Here is a 19,497-nt window from a genome sequence, read left to right on the forward strand (position 1 = left end):
AATTTTACAAATGGATGTCTAGGCAAGCACATTTCTCATTTACTGTGCTTAGTGGGACTTTTTAAATATGAGGACTTGTGTCCTACTGTTCTGTGAAATTTTTTCTTTTATTTCTTTTGTAATTTTTCTCATTTTCCTCTGTTTATTAACTTGATATTTCTATTAATCAGATATAAGAACAATTAAGGTGATGTTTTTTCTTTTTCCTCTCATCTTTTATGTATTTTTGTTTTTTAAATTTTACTTTCTATGAGATTTTCTCTATATTTTACTTTCCAACCCAGAAGAGAAATTTATTATCGTTATCGATATTTCAGGCATCCATAGTTTTAAGTGTTTTTAAATAGCATTCTACTCTTGCCTGACTTAAGCTATTACAAATTATTGTATTCTCAGAATGATTTTAGAACCATGGCATTCATAAAGCAAGACTTGTACCTTCTTTTTGCAATTCCATTTTCATTCTTTGTATTTTTTTCCTACTTCCAGTCTTTTCCTTTTAGTTTATCTCCATGTTTCTTCATATTTTAAGATCTTTGGTTCCTCACTTGCATTTAAATATAAGGCAGCAGGTAGACAGGTTCTAAGCTCTGTGTATGCAGATAGAACAAATCAAAAGAGGGTGTTCACTCCGTGGTGAGGGGACAGTAAATAGGCCATTATGCTTTGAGATCCCTAAATGCCAAAGGTGTCAACTTCCATAATAGTTCCCTTACCTTTTCCCAAATAGTTTGTTCTGTTTCTTTAGCATAGATTTATCCTTTTTTCCATTTGTTGGTATCTGACGTGTGTGGTACTTCTGCACACAGTTTGCAGGGAATATATTGAAAGTTCACTGTCATGTCTATAGACTTGCTTTCTCTCCTTATTCTTGGGTCCTGGCCTCTTGAGCTCTTGAGCTTCTCCAGAGTCATTGACCAACTTCCTGTGTGTGTATATTTTCAGGTCTGCTTCTTCCACATTGCTTCACCAGTCACTACTCTTTGATCTACTTTTAATCTTCCATAAATATTTTGAAAACTTTTGTGCCCTAAAAAAGCAAAAAAACAAAACAAAACAAAACAACATAAAAAACTTTTGTGCCCCAATGCCCCTACTTTCCATCTTGGTTAAAGAGGATTGATCATTTTTATTATTCTTTCAGTATCATTTAATATATTCCTGGGAGAAAAGACATAAATGTGCATGACCAACCGTCTTCAACCAAAGTCTTGTATCTTAATATCATTACTCTCCAAAACCTCAGTTCAATTAGAAATTAACATATTTGCCTGTTCTTTAATTTCATTTCTACTATCCAGTTCTGACTCTCATTATATCCCACTTGGGTTGTTACAATAACTACTTAACTAGTCAATCTAGCTTGATTTTCTGTAAAATATAAATCATGTCACTTTCCTGCTCCAGTTTTTAATGGTCTCTATTGACTGCAAACAAAAACTAAAATTTTCCTAGCATTGAAAGTTCCTAGTAATGTGTTTCTTGAGCAATCTTATCTGTCATTTATCAGATTGCTTTTTCCTCTTAGAATGTCCCTACTTCCCATCTCTATAGCTGAGGTCTTTTTCTTTTTTTCCCCTTCATTCACACTACAACTAACCTCCCTAGGTTACTATCTAAGGTGCTAGCCACTTTCTGGAAGATTTCACTTATTTTTTACTCCCTCCCCATGCCTTTCTCCCAACCCCCCAAACTCTGGGCTCTCCCAAGACGCTGGCTGAGCCTCTTTCAGAACATGGATGAGCCTCCTGAGAGCAAAGACCTGACTTATTCACCCCATTTCTCTGTAACCAATCATATAATATAGGGGAGAATATTATAATAAGAATTCAGAAATTATTACTTGAATGGACTTGGAGGGGAAATAGAAGCTAAATGCACAGGTATGCTTGTGTGTTTTACGCACACACACATAGCATGAATGTTGGATTAGACACAGCACTAAAGGGATTTTTTTCACTATCACTCATCTTTCTTTTTGCAAGCCAGAAGTAGGTTATACAATCTTCTGTCTCAGTGTCTTACAGTATTCCTTCAACAACCCAGGGTTTAAATCATAGGTTGTGGCCACTCACAGTTTTAAGCCCGGACCTTTCAGATGAAGAGAAGGAAAATTTGGGCTCTGTGGAAAAGTCTCTTGAGTGGGGTGCCAGGAGGGGAAGGAGACTTTCTTGTTTCACCACTTTTCTCTCTCAGCTTTGCTAGGTATGATCCTGTTGTGGAGCCTGGGGGCCTGGAGCCAAGAGAGAGGTTAGCAAATATTTCCCTCCGTGTTCCTGAAGGATTCCTGACAGAGCCCATCAGAGCTGCCTTTTATCACCGCTGCACGCTTTAGTGCATCTGTCATGGCTCTCAGACATCATGTTCCTGGCTGGATTAATCCCCCCTGCCTTCATACTCAGGATGTGGGACACAGAGAGGGAGGGGGTGGGAAGGGGAGGGAAAAAAATGAGTGGTGAAAAAGAAACTTTGAAAGTACCAAGTGACAGACCTAGGATGAAAAACAAATTAATTTGCAAAAACAGAGGGAAATACAGTTTTGACAAATTAAAGCTAAAGATCTGACAAGGGAACAAAGGACTAAAAAAAATGGGTGAACTCAAAGTCCCAGAATGTGAGGGACTTTCAGCATTGGAGCAGAGAGACTCAAGCTGCAGGCTAGTGCTGTCAGAGGTGGTTTATTATTTTTAGAAGATTATAAAGCAGATCGATCATTCATGGATTCATTCTTTCACTTGGCACACACTTAGTAAGGACCTATTATGTGGAGGCCCCCGGCTAACACACACTCAGAGTTCTCATGTACTCAGTTCTGCCATAAGCTTAGTCTCAGACCCAGAGAAGGAAATTTAATACATCAGAACATCAGTTTTACCTCTGTAAAACTTGTACCCAAATCAAACCTATTAGAAAAGCACTTTAGCATTCCTTTTGTAATAGATATTTTAGGGAAAAAAAAGGACTGTTGGTTTGGCATACAGCGAACTCCAGTTATTATGGGGCCTACACATCTTAATGCCACAGAGAGCCTCCCCATCTGGCCCCTCTGACGCTTCAATTTCTTCCAGTGCTGTGGGTCTGGGACACAGAGACATGAGATCTCTGTCGTTCTGAGTGAGCACCTTGAGGACAGATCGAATCTAGTTCATATCTATTTCCTTTTTGCATGGTGAACTGGACACTGAGTAGGTGCTCAGTTAATTTAGTTGATTGTTTGAAAGAGATCAGGAAAAGCACCAGAGAATCCATAAATGGGAACTGGGCCTTGAGGCTTGAATGTGTACTGGCTACATTTACCACTCTGAAGGTACGTGGTAAAGGAAACTTAGTAAATTCATGGAGAGGAAAAGAAGAGTAAGGCACAGCAACTGAGAACTAAAATGCATGTTGAATTCAAGGAACACAGTTTATTGAGTAGGACTAGGGCAGTATCTCCAAATTTTTTGTGTTTATAAAATTTGCTAGAGGAATTAGTTTTGACACATAGAGTCCTGATGTCTCTAAATCCAGAAATTTGGATTCAGTAACCCTGAGGTCCAGCAAGGATATCTGCATTTTAAACAAAAGCTATCAGTTTATTTCCTTGCTGGTAATCTGCAAACCACACTTAGGGAAGGACAGGCCCAGAGATTTGGGAGGGGCGGGAGAAGGTGGGAGTGGCAAGAGCCTGTAGAAAGATGAGACCAGGGTTGGTTGAGAAGGGTTTGGACTCTATCCAGGAGGGGAGCCCTCGAGGGTTTCTAAGCAGGGGAGTGACAAGGCCAGGTCTGTGATGGAAATCAACTGTTCAAACTAAAGCTCAGGGCATTTACTCTTTGCTTCTGCTCCATTAGATATCATTGCTTCAAGGGCCCTGAACAAATAACGTTCCATTAAGGCCTCCAGGTTTTGTAGGACCCAGAGTTCCAGTTACCAGTGGAATGTGAAGTTCACAGGCCCCGTTCAGGCTTGCAAGGAGAGGATTAATTAGGTAAAAAGGCAGTTGCACACATAAGTGGGTGCCCACACCCCAGTCTGGCCTGGTGTTTTGGTGTACTCATTCAGGCATACAATACTCTTTTCAGTTCTAAGCGCCACCTCTTGAAACAAGTTAAAAAGCGAGTTCCAAGTGAGATGCCCAAGTGCTCTGTTTTACACAGACTAATGATCAACAGCCTTTCTGTTTTTATGGTCCTGGCAACCAGACTGGGCTCACTGCTAAAGAAGCTATAGAAAAGAATTGTTGCATCTCACATCTGACTACATAGCTAAGTGCTGAAAAATATGTTTTAGGTTAAAAAAAAAAAAAAGTGATTGCTTTACAAAAATTACTTGTTTCTAAAAATTTGTGCCTTGTGGGCTTGGTTTTTTGTTTTGTTTTGTTTTGTTTTTACATTTTAAAAATGCCATATGTTTCATTGTGCTGGGACAGTGAAATTAAAATTAACATTTGTGAAGTGTTTTATCCTTCGAAAAGTACTTTCACATGGAATATCTCCATTGATTCTCAAAATAATTGTGTGAGGTAGGTAATAACCATTATCCCATTTTACAGATCAGAAGACAAGCTGTAAGGCTTAATGATTTTTAAAAAGCCACACAGCAGGAGAAAATGTGGTGCCAGGCCTCCTGATCCCAGCGTCCAAGATTTCCTAGTAGCTGAGGGAACCGGGGCACTCAGTGGGAATGAAGATACGTCAGTTATACCTCTCACACCTCAACACCATACCGAAATTCAGCTTCACAGCTAGTTGTCTCAATAATTTATTCATTTCAGATGTCTTTGACAGAGAGGTGGATGAGATCACAGACACCATTTCTATGTTGGTAGTTCACTTGATTGAAACGAGATCACCTATGAGAATTAAATTATAACATTAACTCTAATAGTTAACAAAAGATTAACATTAACAGAAGATATTCCAAGTCACTTTAGAGGTAGAAGAACTTCCAAACCTGTAACACGTGATTACCTGAATGGAAATCTTAATGTGTCTGAAAAATAACATGTCAGACAGAGAAGAGAGTTGCTCATCATCCCAGAAACAAAGTTTCAGGACACACTTGAGCTCTTCTTAGATATCTTCTTATGTATCATGACCTATTGATTTGACTGATGAAGGCATCATGGTATAGAGAGCTTTACTGTAGTAATAGACACTACTTGACATTTGGACCCAGAAACTTAATGCTCTTGTGTTGCTTTCCTGTTCATTGAGGCAGCTCGGAGATTTGACTTCCCTATTTAAGATGTCTGTGGGGTCTCAGATACAGGCCCCCAGACTCTCTAGGTGACTTCCAAAATGACCCCTGGCCAAGCACTCACTTATTCTTTGAAACATCTAGAGCAAGTCCTGGAGGTGATGTTCCTAGGTCCAGAATAGACCTTAACATTTGAAGGCCAGCACTAGCCTATGGCTGCTTGAATTGTCCTCTGTGGTGTTTTTGTTTTTTTTTTTTTAAGATTTTATTTATTTATTTGTCAGAGATAGAGAGAGTACAGGCAGGCAGAGAGGCAGGCAGAGGCAGAGGGAGAAGCAGGCTCCCCGAAGAGCAAGAAGCCCGATGCGAAACTCAATCCCAGGATGCCTGGATCATGACCCGAGCCGAAAGCAGCCGCCCAACCGACTGAGCCACCCAGGTGCCCCACCTCTGGTTTTTAAATAAGTGAGAAATGATTATTTTTTCCATTACATTTTTTAAGAAAAAAAAGACACAAAAACAAAAATATTTTCTGCCTCCCTGCTTTAGTGAGCAATCCTGAACTCTCCTTCATTCCCACAGTACATGTTCTCTTTCAGAGATGCCTTCCCTGCTTTCCTCTCTTGTCCCTCCTCTCCCATTTTACCTGCATGATCTCCCCTGATTTTTTCAACTTTGTAGTTTAAGTAACTTTACAGAACAGTTGCAAAGATAGTACAATAAATTCTCATATACCCTTCACCTAGTTTCTTTTATTGTTATCATCATTAATAACCAAGTCCAATAATCAAATCTTAAGGAACTAACATCATTACGATACTAACTAAACTATGAACTTAGATTTCATAAGTCTTTCCACCACCATCTTTTTTTCTGTGACAGAATTCAATCCGGTATCCCATGTTACATTCCATTGTCATGTCTCACTGGGTCTCAATCTTTAACAGTTCCTTAGTTTTTCTTGACATTGACACTTTGTAAGAGTATTAGTTATTTTGTAGAATACCCTTAATTTCATTTTGTCTGATGTTTTCCTTTTAGGGGGAAAAAAAACACAGAAGTGATACGTCTCTCTCAATGTCTCATACTGGGGGTACATAGTATTAATATATCTTATTATTAGTGATGTCAACATGAATCACTTGGTTGAGGTGGTCGCTAATCTCTCTCTTCACTGTAAAGACAGTTGAAAAACCTTTGTGATTGATAAATATCTTGGGGGTGATATTTTGAGACTATGCAAATATCTTTTGTCCATTGATTTTAGCATCCTAAAAATTATTGATGTGGTATTCTAATAAAGATTTTCTATTTTTCTAATTCCTTCTCATTCATTATTTAGGAATTACTCTATAAGGAAGAGCTTCTCCTTTTACTCTATTTTATTTATTCATTCATTCAATTACTTATATCAATACAGATTCAGGGATACTTATTTTGTTCTATTAGTTATAATCGAATACAACTGCTTATTATTTTATTACTGAAATTGTATCGCTTTAGCTGCAGGTTGGCTTCTTTGCCCTTTCTGTACACTCCAACCCTTTTTTGAGTACTTCCTTGCTTTGTTGACAAGACAAGATATTCCTGGATCATTGTATTTTTCCTGTCATAGCCCTAGAATCAAATACTTTTCCAAGAATTTCTAATTCTTTTTATTGGAGAGTGGTATGTAGAAGCCACTATTTGAGTGCTGGGTATGCACACTATTAGTGGGATGTCATTGCTCTTGGGCCTCTCAATAGAGCTAGGAAATGTCTGTATGAATCCTAGAAGCATACTAGGTGTCTATACACCTCTATATGTTTATTTCTGTATATTTCTCTCTGTATATATATTTTTAAAACCATGAGATCATACTGATACCTCTGACTCTCATTCAACACCACAGAGTTCATTCTCTTCTTCCCCTTTTCCTTATTTGTAACTTCCTTCTCTGACACTGAGAAGCCTGGCTTTCATTTCTGCAATGAAATTTTATTTCTGTATTTATTTCTGTATTCATTCTGCATTTCTACAATGTGTTTATCTGTTCGGCCCTAGTATATACATAAGGTAGTTTCAGAATTGCTAACCCATATCCCTGTGAGAAATAAATTTACTAACTCGAACACCATTTTTGTATATGGTGTTTTTTGTTTTTTTGGTGGGTTTTTTGTTTGTTTGTTTGTTTGTCTATTTTGCTTTTAGCCTTATAATATCTAGCCAAATACTGTTTTCCAGAGGAACTTTCTTCCCCACCTCCTACGTTATCATTTTATTATTCATTCATATAGTTAGATTCAATTTGTACAGTTTGTGTTACATTTTTTATTACCTCATCCTAGTTGAGCTGTAAAAAAAAATTGTGTATAGTAAAATTCTCTTTGTGGGGTATAGTTTTATAAGTTTTGACAACTGTATGTTATGCATTTTTTTTAAAGATTTTATTTATTTGAGAGAGAGAGAGCACCAGCTTGGGGAGGGACAACAGGAGAGGGAGAAGCAGACTCCCCACTGAGCAGGGAGCCTGACACAGGGCTCCCAGAACCCCAGGATCATGATCTGAGCTGAAGGCTGATGCTTAACCAACTGAGCCACCCAGGCGCCCCTATGTTATTGTTTTTAAGTTGTTTTTCTATGTCCATAAAACATTTTTTTCTTGCTTTGTATTTTTAAACATTTCTGTTTGTTTCCCAAAATGCTGCATGGTAACTGTGTGAATTGGTCATTCTTGAGAGAGATAAGTATCAGCGTTTTTGTGTTTGATATCAAAAGGCCCCAAGTTGAAGGACCAAACTGTTTGTACACAGCCACTGCTTCAAATTTGGTCAAATCATTATTTTCCATCACTTAAACCACCTGTGCCTACATAATCGGATTGACTGTGCTGTCAATCCATATTAGCTTCTAAGACATTGAACAGCTGAGGAAGTGGAGAGACTGTGGGACCAGCATTGGGAGAAAAAGAAATTCTATACACTGACCGCTACAATTCTTCCTCTTTCTCTCTCCTTTCCTTCCTTTCTTTAACAAACATATGCCTACTGCCTACCTTATTCCAGAAGTTGTGCAAGGCATTAGGACTACAGGGGTGATTAGGGGCTTCAAGGGGATCGCATCAGTTGGAGAAAATTGAAAATATACCACAGTGTGATGTATCTCCTGTGGTGGAGAAACATGGCAGTTTAAAATACTTAATTACAAAACAATGCAGGAGTTACTATAATAAGGGTAAACACCAAGTGATATATGAGCTGTGGATCATAAGCACCCATCGTATTGGGAAACTATGGTGGGCAAGGAAGGCCAGAGGAGCTAATAATTGAGCCAAGTTTTGCAGGACAAGTGGGAATTTGGTGCAGCAGGCAGTAGAGGTGCTCCAACAAGCTTACCACATATACAAAGGCCTAGGGACAGGATCCTGGAACATTCTGAAGAAGTTGTGTGAAGTAAGGGAGGGGAAAAGGTCAGGCAGAGAGAAGAATGGTGGGAGACCACATTGAGGAGATACTTGCTCAGGACTGGTGTGAAAGGTTTCATGTACTTTGCTTAAGAGTTTGATTCCATCCTAAAAGTGGTGAGGTCACTGAAAAGGACAAGAAAGGAAGGTGGTGGGAGAGATAAGGCATCATCCAGCTTGACATTTCTACAGATGTCGCCATCAGTAATCTGAAAAATGGACCACGAGGGAGGCCGATGGGAGGCAATTAATAAAGAGGCTTTTGCAATATTCCACATTATAAAAAAAAAATGACACAGGTCTGGACTAGGGCAACTGTAGAGTCACAAATGCAGTTGATGAATTCTGTATGTATTCAGGCAACTTCATGGGTGTGTGGCCAGTGCAGTTTCACAGAGCCTTGCACTCAGGCCCCACACTTGGTTTTAATCTCTGTGGCTGCTCTCTTGACATTTTTCTCTTTGAATTTGTGTTTTGTAAGGGAAGTTCAACTGGACAGTGGAAGCAGGCATTGGAGTTTTGGAGTCTCAGCTCATATGTGGTCCTGACTCCCACTGCCTCCCTGGGACAGAGGCTCAGCTGGCTAGTTCCATGACATCTGGTGCCATGGACTTCTCAGACTTCCCCAGCCTCTACTGGCTTCAGTCACCCTCTGCTCCTGATGGGGGCCTAGGCCTAAGTGTGGGGAGGGTTGCAGTAGGGCATGTACCCTATTGCATTTCAGGAGAGGGTGAGGCGGTGGCTGTCCCCCGACTAAGACTGGCAGTTTCACCGTGCTTTCAGTAGACATCTGGGCAGGGGCCTCTAGCCCATCCCCTAGAGTATCTTGGTATGCACATTACAACCCCTTGGGGTTTGGCCATCTGCTGTGGGTTTAAGAAAGGGGGATGGACTTCCCCACTCCTGACTGGGACCCTGCATTTTTATTTTGTACTAGACTCTGCAAAATATGTAGCCCACCCTGGTGATTTGGCTGATGGCAAAGAAGGGTGGATGGAATTGTTCCAACTCATCATGCATCATCCAGGAAGACTGCCTCCTTTCTTGTCCTGTCAGAGGAGGAATAAGACGTTCTACAGTGGGGTCTCAGAGGGTGCAAAGCAGAGACTGGATCAGGGATGAATCCTGTTGCTGTAAGCTTTTTGAGAGAGACTCAAGTCCTTTCTCTATGGGACCAGCTGGGCATAATCCTGACTTTTACTGGTTGTGGCCAGACATTCAGGGGCTAGGCTGCACAGACACAATAACCTACAAATCGTTTCAAAAACATACAACTACCTACAAATGACTGTGGGAGCAAAACTGGCAAAATCTGAATAAGGTTGATAATTGTATCAACCTCGATTAAGATATTAAGACGTCTTTGATTAAGACACACTACTATAATTAGGCTAGATATTGGGCTGTATTTCTAGGAAAAGTAGGTGAAGGGTGTACAGGAACTCTCTGTGTTATTTCTTACAACCCATGTGAATCTATAATTGTCTCAAAATAAAAAGTAAAAAAAAAATACAGCTGAGAGTCATATGTTTTCATTCCAAATATACCATTAGCATCTAAATGCAGAATGCTGTATTGTAGCCATCTAACCTTGTATCTAAGATCGGTCATCACTTGCTTTTAGGTAAGGATCTGGTTTTGGTTTTCAAACTAGGATTCTACCCCAGGTACAGTACTGGTTATTGGTATCCTTTCAACATTCCACACCACATCGATACGTTTGGCTTCAACTGCTGTGAAGGACATACTTGATTTCATTAACTCGTCATCCATCCATTTGATAAATTTATATATGGGGCACCCACTCTGTGCTAGGTATCATGCTAAGCACTGGGGGTACAATGATGAAATAGGAATTGCCTTTCCGCTTGGGGATATTCCAGCTGAGGGAAGTCAGATGGACCCAACAACAGTGCTCACGATGGATGTTATGATGAAGGAGAGAAGAGTGTTCTGTGGGCAAACAACTGGAGTTGGTGGGAGGACGGGATCAGGCACTGGTTGCTAGAGGAGGTGATGCTAGTGGGAAGTCTTAAAGAGTAAATGAGAGGTAGATGACTGCAAAAGAGAAGAGTTTGAGTGGGACAGAAAGTGGGCAGATTGGGAAGCATGAGAAAGTATGATCTTTTGAGGAAGAGAGAACAGATGCTAGAGCACAAGACATAGGTAGGGGCACTGGGGAGTCTGGCTGAAGAGGTGGGCGGCATCAGAGCCGGGGATACTTGTTCCCTGTAGCAAAGGAACTGGGAGCCACTAAAGAACTTTAAGGTAGTGAGTGATATGATTGCTCCTGACCTCATCCGTCCTGACTAAATAAAGACAAGTCCTATGGGGGTTTTGTTGGGTTTGGTGTTTTGTTGTTGCTGTTGTTGTTGTTGTTTCTTTTAAAAGAATGAAGAAATTATTGGGGTGGACTCTGATTAATTTTTTTAGTCCTTCCTTATCCCAGGCAGAGGTTCATAGGTAAGGCACTTGTCAAACTGGGGCCACTGAGCCTCGAATGATTCCATTTCTTAGTTGATGAACCAAAAGAAGGTAAAGAAGTTGAGCCTGGTATCTGAATCCGAAAGGACTGGTAGTAAGTAGGGAGACCCAGTATCTCCGTCTTCCTCCTAACTCTTCTTCCTTCCTTATGGCTTCTACCATAAGGGCTCCTCCCCAGAACCTAAAGAAGTGGGGTGGGGTGAAGGAGGCTGGGACATAGCTGGTTTTCTGTTGCTGTGGCCAAAAGTCCCAGTGAATCCCTGGTGCCATGAAGGAGAAAGAAAATAATACAGCGGGAGCAAAGCAAGGCAGCACATTACCAACCTCTGAGCTTGCAGCAGTAGCTTTGGCATTTGATTCTGTCCTGCTCAGTCCCCAGAACATTGATTCCCCTCCATGGAAGCATCCCATCACTAAAAACCCTTACAGGACGTGTGAGAAACTCCTTCCCTCCTAAATGGCTGACTGAACAGATTTAACGGAGGCTGTTACCTACTGAGCTTGGTATCAAAGCTCTGAGGTCCAGTTCTCTTTGAGTTTTTGCTTTCATCTGGAGTCTCTCGCCCCCTGCCCTAGGCTGCCTTCAGCTGCACAATATCAAACAGCTGGAGTCTGGGCAGCTCCAAGATCCAAGTTTCTCAGCCTAACACATGAGGGGGTGGGGATGGGGAGGAGAGCAGACGGATTGAGTTGTAGAAGGTAGATGTTTCATGTGGGACTAAATGGGGCCTGTGCTTACTTCAGGGAATCTGATATTTTGGAAAAAACGGAGTCTCTGAGAACTCATTTTCAACAAATTCTATTTGTCTGGGACTTAAGGAGTGTGCAAAATCAAGCATGTGGCACTGGTCACAAAAATGGCCTTGGATTACCCTGTTTTCCATCTCTCTGTCCTAGCTTCACCTCTGACTCAAACTTTTACTAATATAACTGCCATTTATGAAGTGCCTACTAAAGGTTACAGTCTTAAAAATGCATGACCTATCAGAACAGGGGCTAGCCATAAACAGCAGGTATAATTGTATCAGATAACCTACTAACAATCATATACCGGGAGAGATACTTCATATATATTTCTAATTTCCACAGATGAAGGAACTGGGGTTCAGAATGTCTAAGCTCACAAGCTTGCTTAAAGTTAAAGACTGTATCCAAACCCAGATTTGTTTTGTTTGTACGATTTCACTTTTTTTTTTTTTATGTCATTCTCCCCCCAGGCACCCTTATCTGTAGGCAGCCTCAGGGGGATCTGAAGACTGATCCCTTAAAGTCAGCAGAACACAGGGCAAGTAGGAATGTCTGAGTTGGCAGCACTGGACTAGAGAAGTCAGTCCCAGCCAGCTCAACTCGTATGGGGAGTAGATGGCATTGTACCAGGCTCACCTGTAATTCCGCCTGAACCATGCAATTTAGGGTTTAATTACATGCTGTCTTGCATTGTTTACTAATTGTTGCAGAGGTCAATCTTATACTTTCATTCATCATTCAGTCATCAAATATTTTGGAGGAAATGTGCACACTTCTCCGGCGCCCTTGGCGTGGAGAGGGAGGCCAACTCAGATCCCTAGTAAATGGCCCAGGAACAAGCAAATGCGAGCTACTTTTCCTAGTAACAGATTAGAGATTTTTGTGTTTATTTTGAAAATGTCTTGGGATATTTCCTTAATAAATAAAAGCTTGATACATTCAGTAGCTAGAATTTGAAACTAGGAAGTTGAATTCAGTATTTTATTTCTAACGCCTCTGATCAAGATAAAAATGTTTATCCAAACATTAGCTTTGAGAATAGGAATGTATACAAAAGCCAATTTACTAATTATTATTAATACTATGAATTTTAGTTTCTAGTCTTTAATCTTAACTCCTACATCAGAGCTCCATTCTACTAAGGTATACAATCCTTGTACTTTTCTGTCAATTATGTTTGTGAGTTACCCCAGTCCTTTGAATGAAGTTGGATTCCCTTAAGAAAAATAATCAGCCATTCAGAAGCCCAGAAAAGATTATTTAAAGGCTTGATGGAATGAAAGCATCTTCTAACTATGCTTTTCTTACCCCATTAGGTAGCCTATAGCTCATGAAACAGTTAAAGGAAATGTTGCACTAGAAAAACCTCAGGTTTAGGCATGAGTACCACCACTTAGTTGTTGGGGATCTCAGGCAAGTTGCTTACTTTTTCATATCTGTAAATGGAGTGAATCAAACCTATAGTAAAGGATTATTGTGGGCATTCAAGACCGAATGGACACACAGAACCAAGCATAGATGCTGTGAGGGGTAGATGTTCAGTGGATGTTACCTTGTTTCTCAAGGGTTGTTGGACAGGTTATATAAGATCATAAACATAACTGAGCTCGTATAGTAAGCAGTTATTGTTCAGCTTTTCCCATTTGAGCGTTGTCTCCAGTGTAGTGAATATTTTTGGCAGTTGTTTTCCTTATCTGGTTAGTGCAGTCATCCAAACTGGATAATTCAATCAAGTCTCCACTTGGGGCCTTGTGTTTGATGATCTCATTGTTGTGGAGATCTGAGAGATGAAAATGTACATTGGAGTCACTAGAGGACAATTTTGCAATACCAGCCAAAGCCTTTAAGATGTTATATCTGTTGATCCAAAGCTCCTACTCATAGGAATTCATCCTTAGGAAATAATCAGAATTGTAAATAAAGATTTATGACAAGATGTTTAGTTAACTGGGATGCATTATCATAATACAAGTGGACAATCTAAATATATGACAATAGGGGAATGGTTGAATAAATAACAATGTCTCTGTTTGATGGAATAGTACACAGCTGTTAAAGTCAAACTTTGGAGAAGATTTAATCACATTAGAATGTTAAATCTAAAAAATAGGATAACTTCTATACACAATAAACACAATTTTGTAAAATATGAAAGTACAGATAAATCAATGACAGAACTGGTTCCTGCTTAAATAACCAAACTCATAAGAAAAAAGTACAAAATATTGAATAAAATTATCTGTTTATCTTGTCCTTTTATATCTTCAAATTCTGATCATCATATACTCAGTGTAGAAAAAGTATGAGTTGTATTGATGAGGGGAAAAAAAGGAGTAAAACGACTAGAAAAAAATGCCTCTATTAACAGTGTTATCCTTGGGTCATGGGCTTAAAATGATTTTTCCCTTCTTTGCACTTTTCTGTATCTTCTAAATTTTCTTCAGTGAACATAAGTTTATACTCAGGAAGACAGATTTATATTAAAAGAAGGAAAATTATTAACTCCCTATTTCTCTTTGTCTCCATCTTAGTAATTTTTCTTAGTACAATCCTCTCCAGATACGCTTCACAACGAAGGAGTTGTCTGTTTATACTCTAATGGGAGGTGTGCCTGCAGCACACTGAGGAGGAACACCCGTCCCTTGATGTCACTTAACTCACTGGGACTCCTTCCGGTCCGCTCTGCAAAACCTTAGCCATATAGTGACTTATGTAGACATATATACAGTCCCTACCTTCTCTTCCCCGACATAATAAATGTGATGTTCACTTTCATACTAAATGCTGCTTTCTTGATGGAGGCCAGAAAGTCCCCAAGAAGGCAAGATGCCAAAGGGAAATCACCATGAACAGAGGACAGAGTAGCAGAAAGCACCTTACCACAAGCCCAGACTCTTATATAACTGTTTTGAGATGGCTGGGAGCTAGTGTTGGGTGGAGAGGGTTAGGATAGGGAAACTAACAGAGAGGGGAGAGGAGAATTAGACAAGGACTGCTGGAGGCAAAGGGGGAGAGTTCAGAGATACAATGTACTTACTCAGTAATAATAATAAACATAATTATGTTAATACAAAGAGCCATAAAAACAATAAACACTTCTGAGGTGCCAACAATGTGCTTGATGCTGCTACAGAATTAAACCCTCTCAATTAAGTTGTGATGTAAGTCTGTCTAAACTCTGTGGGAAAGAGGAACAACCCCGTGAACAGGCTGGGGTCGGGGGTGGTGTATAAGGCCATGGGTCTTTATCCTGGCTACACAGTGTTGGTAGGGACTATGATCTCTGTTTTCTGCTGTGCTGTGACTTGTTGACTCAGAGCCCAGGGCAAGACCCAAAGACAAGAATGGAGGGAATGGAGAGTCCTAGGAGAAAGTCTGAGGAAGAAGAAAATGTGAAGGGATAAGGGACATCTTTGAGATGTTGAGCAATGAGTACGTATAGAAATATAGAAGAATCGATCTAAGAATTTCATGCATGTTGTTTACATTGGAATCCCATATTGCCAGTGGGCATTGGTACTACTAGGAGTCGCCTATGAAAAACAGACAGCTGAATACCCTGATTGGGGCTTGCAGAGAGGGAGTGTTTCACAGCAGTGGAAGGCTGCTGCTCTATTCCCTTGGGGAATTAAGAATTCTGTATCCTGGGTGAACTCCAGGCCCTGTAGTCCTGAATTGTGCCTTGGGAGGAGGATAGTAAGAAGGTGGAATCTAACAAGGCCGTTGGATGGGGAGGAAAGTGGGTCTTGAAGAATGTTGGGGGAGAATGTGAGAGAGTATAAGAGGAGAGTGGGGATGGAGGGAATTAGAGAAGAAGAGGAAAGAGTACTTACGGGTGCACAGTTCAAAGAGGAAGTTCATTGCCTTTTCACCTGTTGGAGAGGGATCATCTCTTTTTTTCATTTTGCCCCAAGGATAGGCCCAGGAGTCCAGACACACATTGTTGAAAGTACCAGATAAATCATTAAAAAACTGGCTGTCCGAATTACTAAGTATAGGAAAAAAGAAGCAGTACCATATATTGAATACAATGTTGATGCTGCCCCTTTAAACATCTTTAGATTCGGATAGGATTAAAATCATATACTCAGTGTAAAGTATGTCCTTTTTATGGATGAGAAACTAAAGAAAACAATTGAGGCACAGAGAGGTTAAGTTTATGTGCCTTTCTCAAGGTCACACAGTGGCTTCCTGACTCCCAGGGCAGTTGTCCTGCCACAGAGGGGAGGCAGCCCCTTCATTCCCCCACTCTTGGTCTTCCTGGCCAATTCCGAGACAGTTTCCTTCCCACTTTGGCACAAATTTGAGGTTCACTTTGAACAAATGCCTTAACCTTTCTGGGTCTTGGTTTCCTCAGCTGCAATATTAGGGTGTGGACTTGAATGACCCTTCACAATCTTTGTTTTCATCCCTAAAGAATAAGAAGGGGACCCAGTTTGCCAGCAACTCAGTATATGTTTAACTCCTTAATACCCTAGGAAAGTGTTTTTACAGTCTGGCCATAGGTCAGCATCATCATCACCTGAGAACTTATTAGAAATGCAAATTATCGGGCCCAGCCCAGACCCTATTAATCAGAAAATTGGGGGCGGGGGCCAGCAATCTGTTTTTAGTAAGGCTCCAGGAGGTTCTGATGCCGCCCAGGTGTGAGAACCGCTGCTCTGAATTGTTTTCTGCCCAACACTAAAGGGAGGTTTTAACACACACGCACACACGGAGGTAACTAACTCTTCTCTATGGCCATCCTACCTCCCTGTCCCTGCCCCCTCTCATCCTTTTCCTGCTTCCTCATCTCAGGATGATAAATGGAGGTCAGGGCAGGGCGCTGTCAATGCTAGACGCGCAAACCCTCCCTCCCTAAACCCACGGGGTGGGTCGGGGTAGGTGGTGTCGGCACTTCCCCGATACTGGTTTCCTCATCATTTTCTTGACAACCGCTGCCCCACTTTGGGGAGGGGGGACGTTTAATAACAAAGTTTTGGTTTTAATGCCTTAGCCAATAGTTTGCAGAATAACGAGAAAACTATTGAGAGAGGGCCGTCGGAAAAAGTTTCCGGGAGAAGTGACTGAGAGAGAAGGATAACGTTGGAGAGCAAGGGTCTGAGGTGAAGCTAAAGAGAAAATGAGGGTTCAGGGGTGTGGGAGAAAGGCAGGGGGCATTACTCTTGGTATGGGAAAAGAGAAGTTAGGGAAAGAGCGCGGGACTGGAGTGCAATAGAAAGAAAATGGGCATTAGGAGAAAAACTGAGTCCGAGGGACTGTTTTTTGGGGGGGTTCCCTCCCCAAGCTTCCTTTCCTTTCCAAGACTTTTTCTCTGCTCCATCTTGCTCCTCCCCCTCCTCCCCGCCTCCTCTGCTCCCCCTCCTCCTCGCGCGGTAATGGGAGGCTCCTAAGCAGGAGAAGCAAAAGAAGGAATTGTTTGCGAGTTCAGTCATCCAAAAAAGCTTCTTCCATATGGAGGGACCGGGTGCGCTGCGCGCGGCGTCCCCTGCCTTGTCCTCCTGCTGCCGCCGCCGCCGCCGCCGCGACCCCCGCTTCCTGCCGCAGAGACCCTGAGCCCCGGCCCGCCGGTGTCAGTCGCGGCGCGCACGCACGCACACTCACCCTCACACACACTCGCACCCGCCACAGCCGCACGCGCCCGCACGAGCCCTCCCTCCCCGGCCGGCAACTTCTCGGGCCGGGGCTCCTTTGTTGCTCCCGCGGCGGCAGCTCTCCGGTTTGTGAGTCCCTGAGTGTCACGGTGCGGGTTGGGTGTCGGTGCGGCGCGGTGCTGTGTGGCTCCCTCCGCGCCGGCCCTCGGGCCTCGCTAGCCCTTCCCAGGAGCCGCTGCACCAGAGGTGAGTCACGTCGCTGAAGTTTGTTTTCTTTTCACAAAAAGTTGTGTTTCTCTGTTGGTTTTGGGGAGAGGGGGAGGGCGGGAGGCGGTCGCAGGCCGGGCGAAGCTGCCGGAGAGCCGACGGCGGGAGCGGGTCCGGGCGCTCGGCCCGCGGGCTCCGGAGGGGGCTGAGGCCGAGGCAGGCGCGCGGAGCGCGGGTCGAGAAGTCGGACGAGGCGGGCTTCGGGGTGCCGGGGGTATCCTCCGCGGGAGAGCCGCGGCCGGGCCGGGGCCGCCGCGTCTGGTTCCCTGCGGCGCAGACCGGCCGGCCGTTCCCGGAAGCTTGTCGGTGGAAGCAGGGCCCGACCGCCTCCGAAACTTGCCCCGGAGCCTGACACCGGTGCTCCGGCTCCGGCTCCGTGCGCCGGGCGCGGGAGGAAGCCCTCAGGGGGTCGGCGGAACCCGGGGCTGCCCTGCACCCGCCGGCCTCTCGGGGGAGGGGGTGCTTACCGCCCTGCGTTTCAAAGGGAAAGCCCCGAAGTGAGGGACGGAACGGACCGGGAGCGAAACAGCCCCTGAAGAGCATCCCGAGGGTGGGGGGGATCAAGGGGCGAGGCTGAAGTGGGGTGTTCAGAGGCGTTTGTGGGGTTGGGTCGGCAGCAAGGGGGAGTGTGTGAGTGTTGGTTCCCGCGCGAAGCATCCCCCTGGAGTTGTGTTCTTTGGGTTTTTGTTTGTGTAACTGGGAGAGGTGGGAAAAATGAGCCTCTGGAACAGGTGGGAAGGGGCCTAGGGAGGGGCAAGGAACCCAGGCAGAATTTTCTGCTGGATCTTCAAAGGCCTTGCTTCACTTGCAGGTTGCCAAAGGTTAGTTAGCTCTTCCGGGTGATAGGAGGATTTTGAGAGGTAGGGCGGCCTCAGACTTGGAGAACTTCAGGGAGCCCTGGGGATCCATTTAGTTTTGTTTGGGGGGGATGGGGGTGGCAGTGACAGGGTGACTTGAAAGGTTGTTGTGTTCTTCCAGAGATGTGGCAGTAGAGCTAAGAATACCCAAACCACACGCCAGCAATCCTAAACAGGCACTCTGTGGGTGTGGTGGGGTGTTCTGCCTCGCCCCCATCCCTTCTTAGCAAGTTCCCGTGGGTTCGAAGAAGTTTTTGACTCAGTTACCTCTTTGAGTGGACTGAGTGAAAAGTACGCTTTGGTTTCAGACTCTTGTGTCGGCTTTAAATACCCTGTACAGGAGTCCTCTTTGTCACCTAGTTCCTTGTTGTTCAGATCTTTGCAAACGTTGGATATTAAATAAATGTAATTTTCCAAAATTCTTGAGTGCCCAAGTGTTTTTGATTTACTCCACAACTGGCCCCTGCACGGCTCAGCTCCGAGATGGTTTTTTCATCCCTCTGGTTACAGCCAATAAATCAATTTCCATTTCTTCCTGGTCAGCATGGACAATATTATAACCCGGTCTTGTTGGACTGAGGTGGGGGCTGGGGCCCCTCTACATCTGGGTGACCTATTTTCTGAACTTCACTTAAGTGAATCTGAGGCAAGAGCTTGGCTGTTTTGAGGTGTGTAACAGGTTTCCCAGGAACATTTCTGAGGTCTTATAATTGGCACTTTTTAATGGTCTCATAATTGAAACCCAGAAGGTTCCCATGGTAATCTTGAAGCACCTTGGGGTCAGTGGGACAGGCAGGGTGGAAACAGCAGTGGAGTTACGATTTTCCTGCCAGATGAGTTTTAGAGGGAGTTTATGTGAGAGGTAGAAATGAAAGAAGTTAAGAGTTGCCACATTGTGCCACTTTGCTGACACTGCCCAACCCCC

At 43.0% G+C, this 19,497-nt stretch overlaps 1 protein-coding gene across 2 annotated transcripts in view; it reads left to right on the forward strand.

Moving 5' to 3' along the window:
• The first annotated feature begins 17,634 nt into the window (after positions 1–17,634).
• Positions 17,635–19,497, forward strand: part of BOC (BOC cell adhesion associated, oncogene regulated) — a 69,533-nt gene continuing 67,670 nt past the window's right edge. For both annotated transcript variants that reach the window (XM_032852220.1, XM_032852221.1), the window contains exon 1: positions 17,635–17,694. The gene's annotated coding sequence lies outside the window, so the exon portion shown is untranslated. The remainder of the gene's footprint in view (positions 17,695–19,497) is intronic.

The sequence above is a fragment of the Lontra canadensis genome, unplaced genomic scaffold (genome assembly GCF_010015895.1).
Source record: "Lontra canadensis isolate GAN:19392208 unplaced genomic scaffold, GSC_riverotter_1.0 scaffold6, whole genome shotgun sequence".
Lineage (NCBI taxonomy): Eukaryota > Metazoa > Chordata > Mammalia > Carnivora > Mustelidae > Lontra > Lontra canadensis.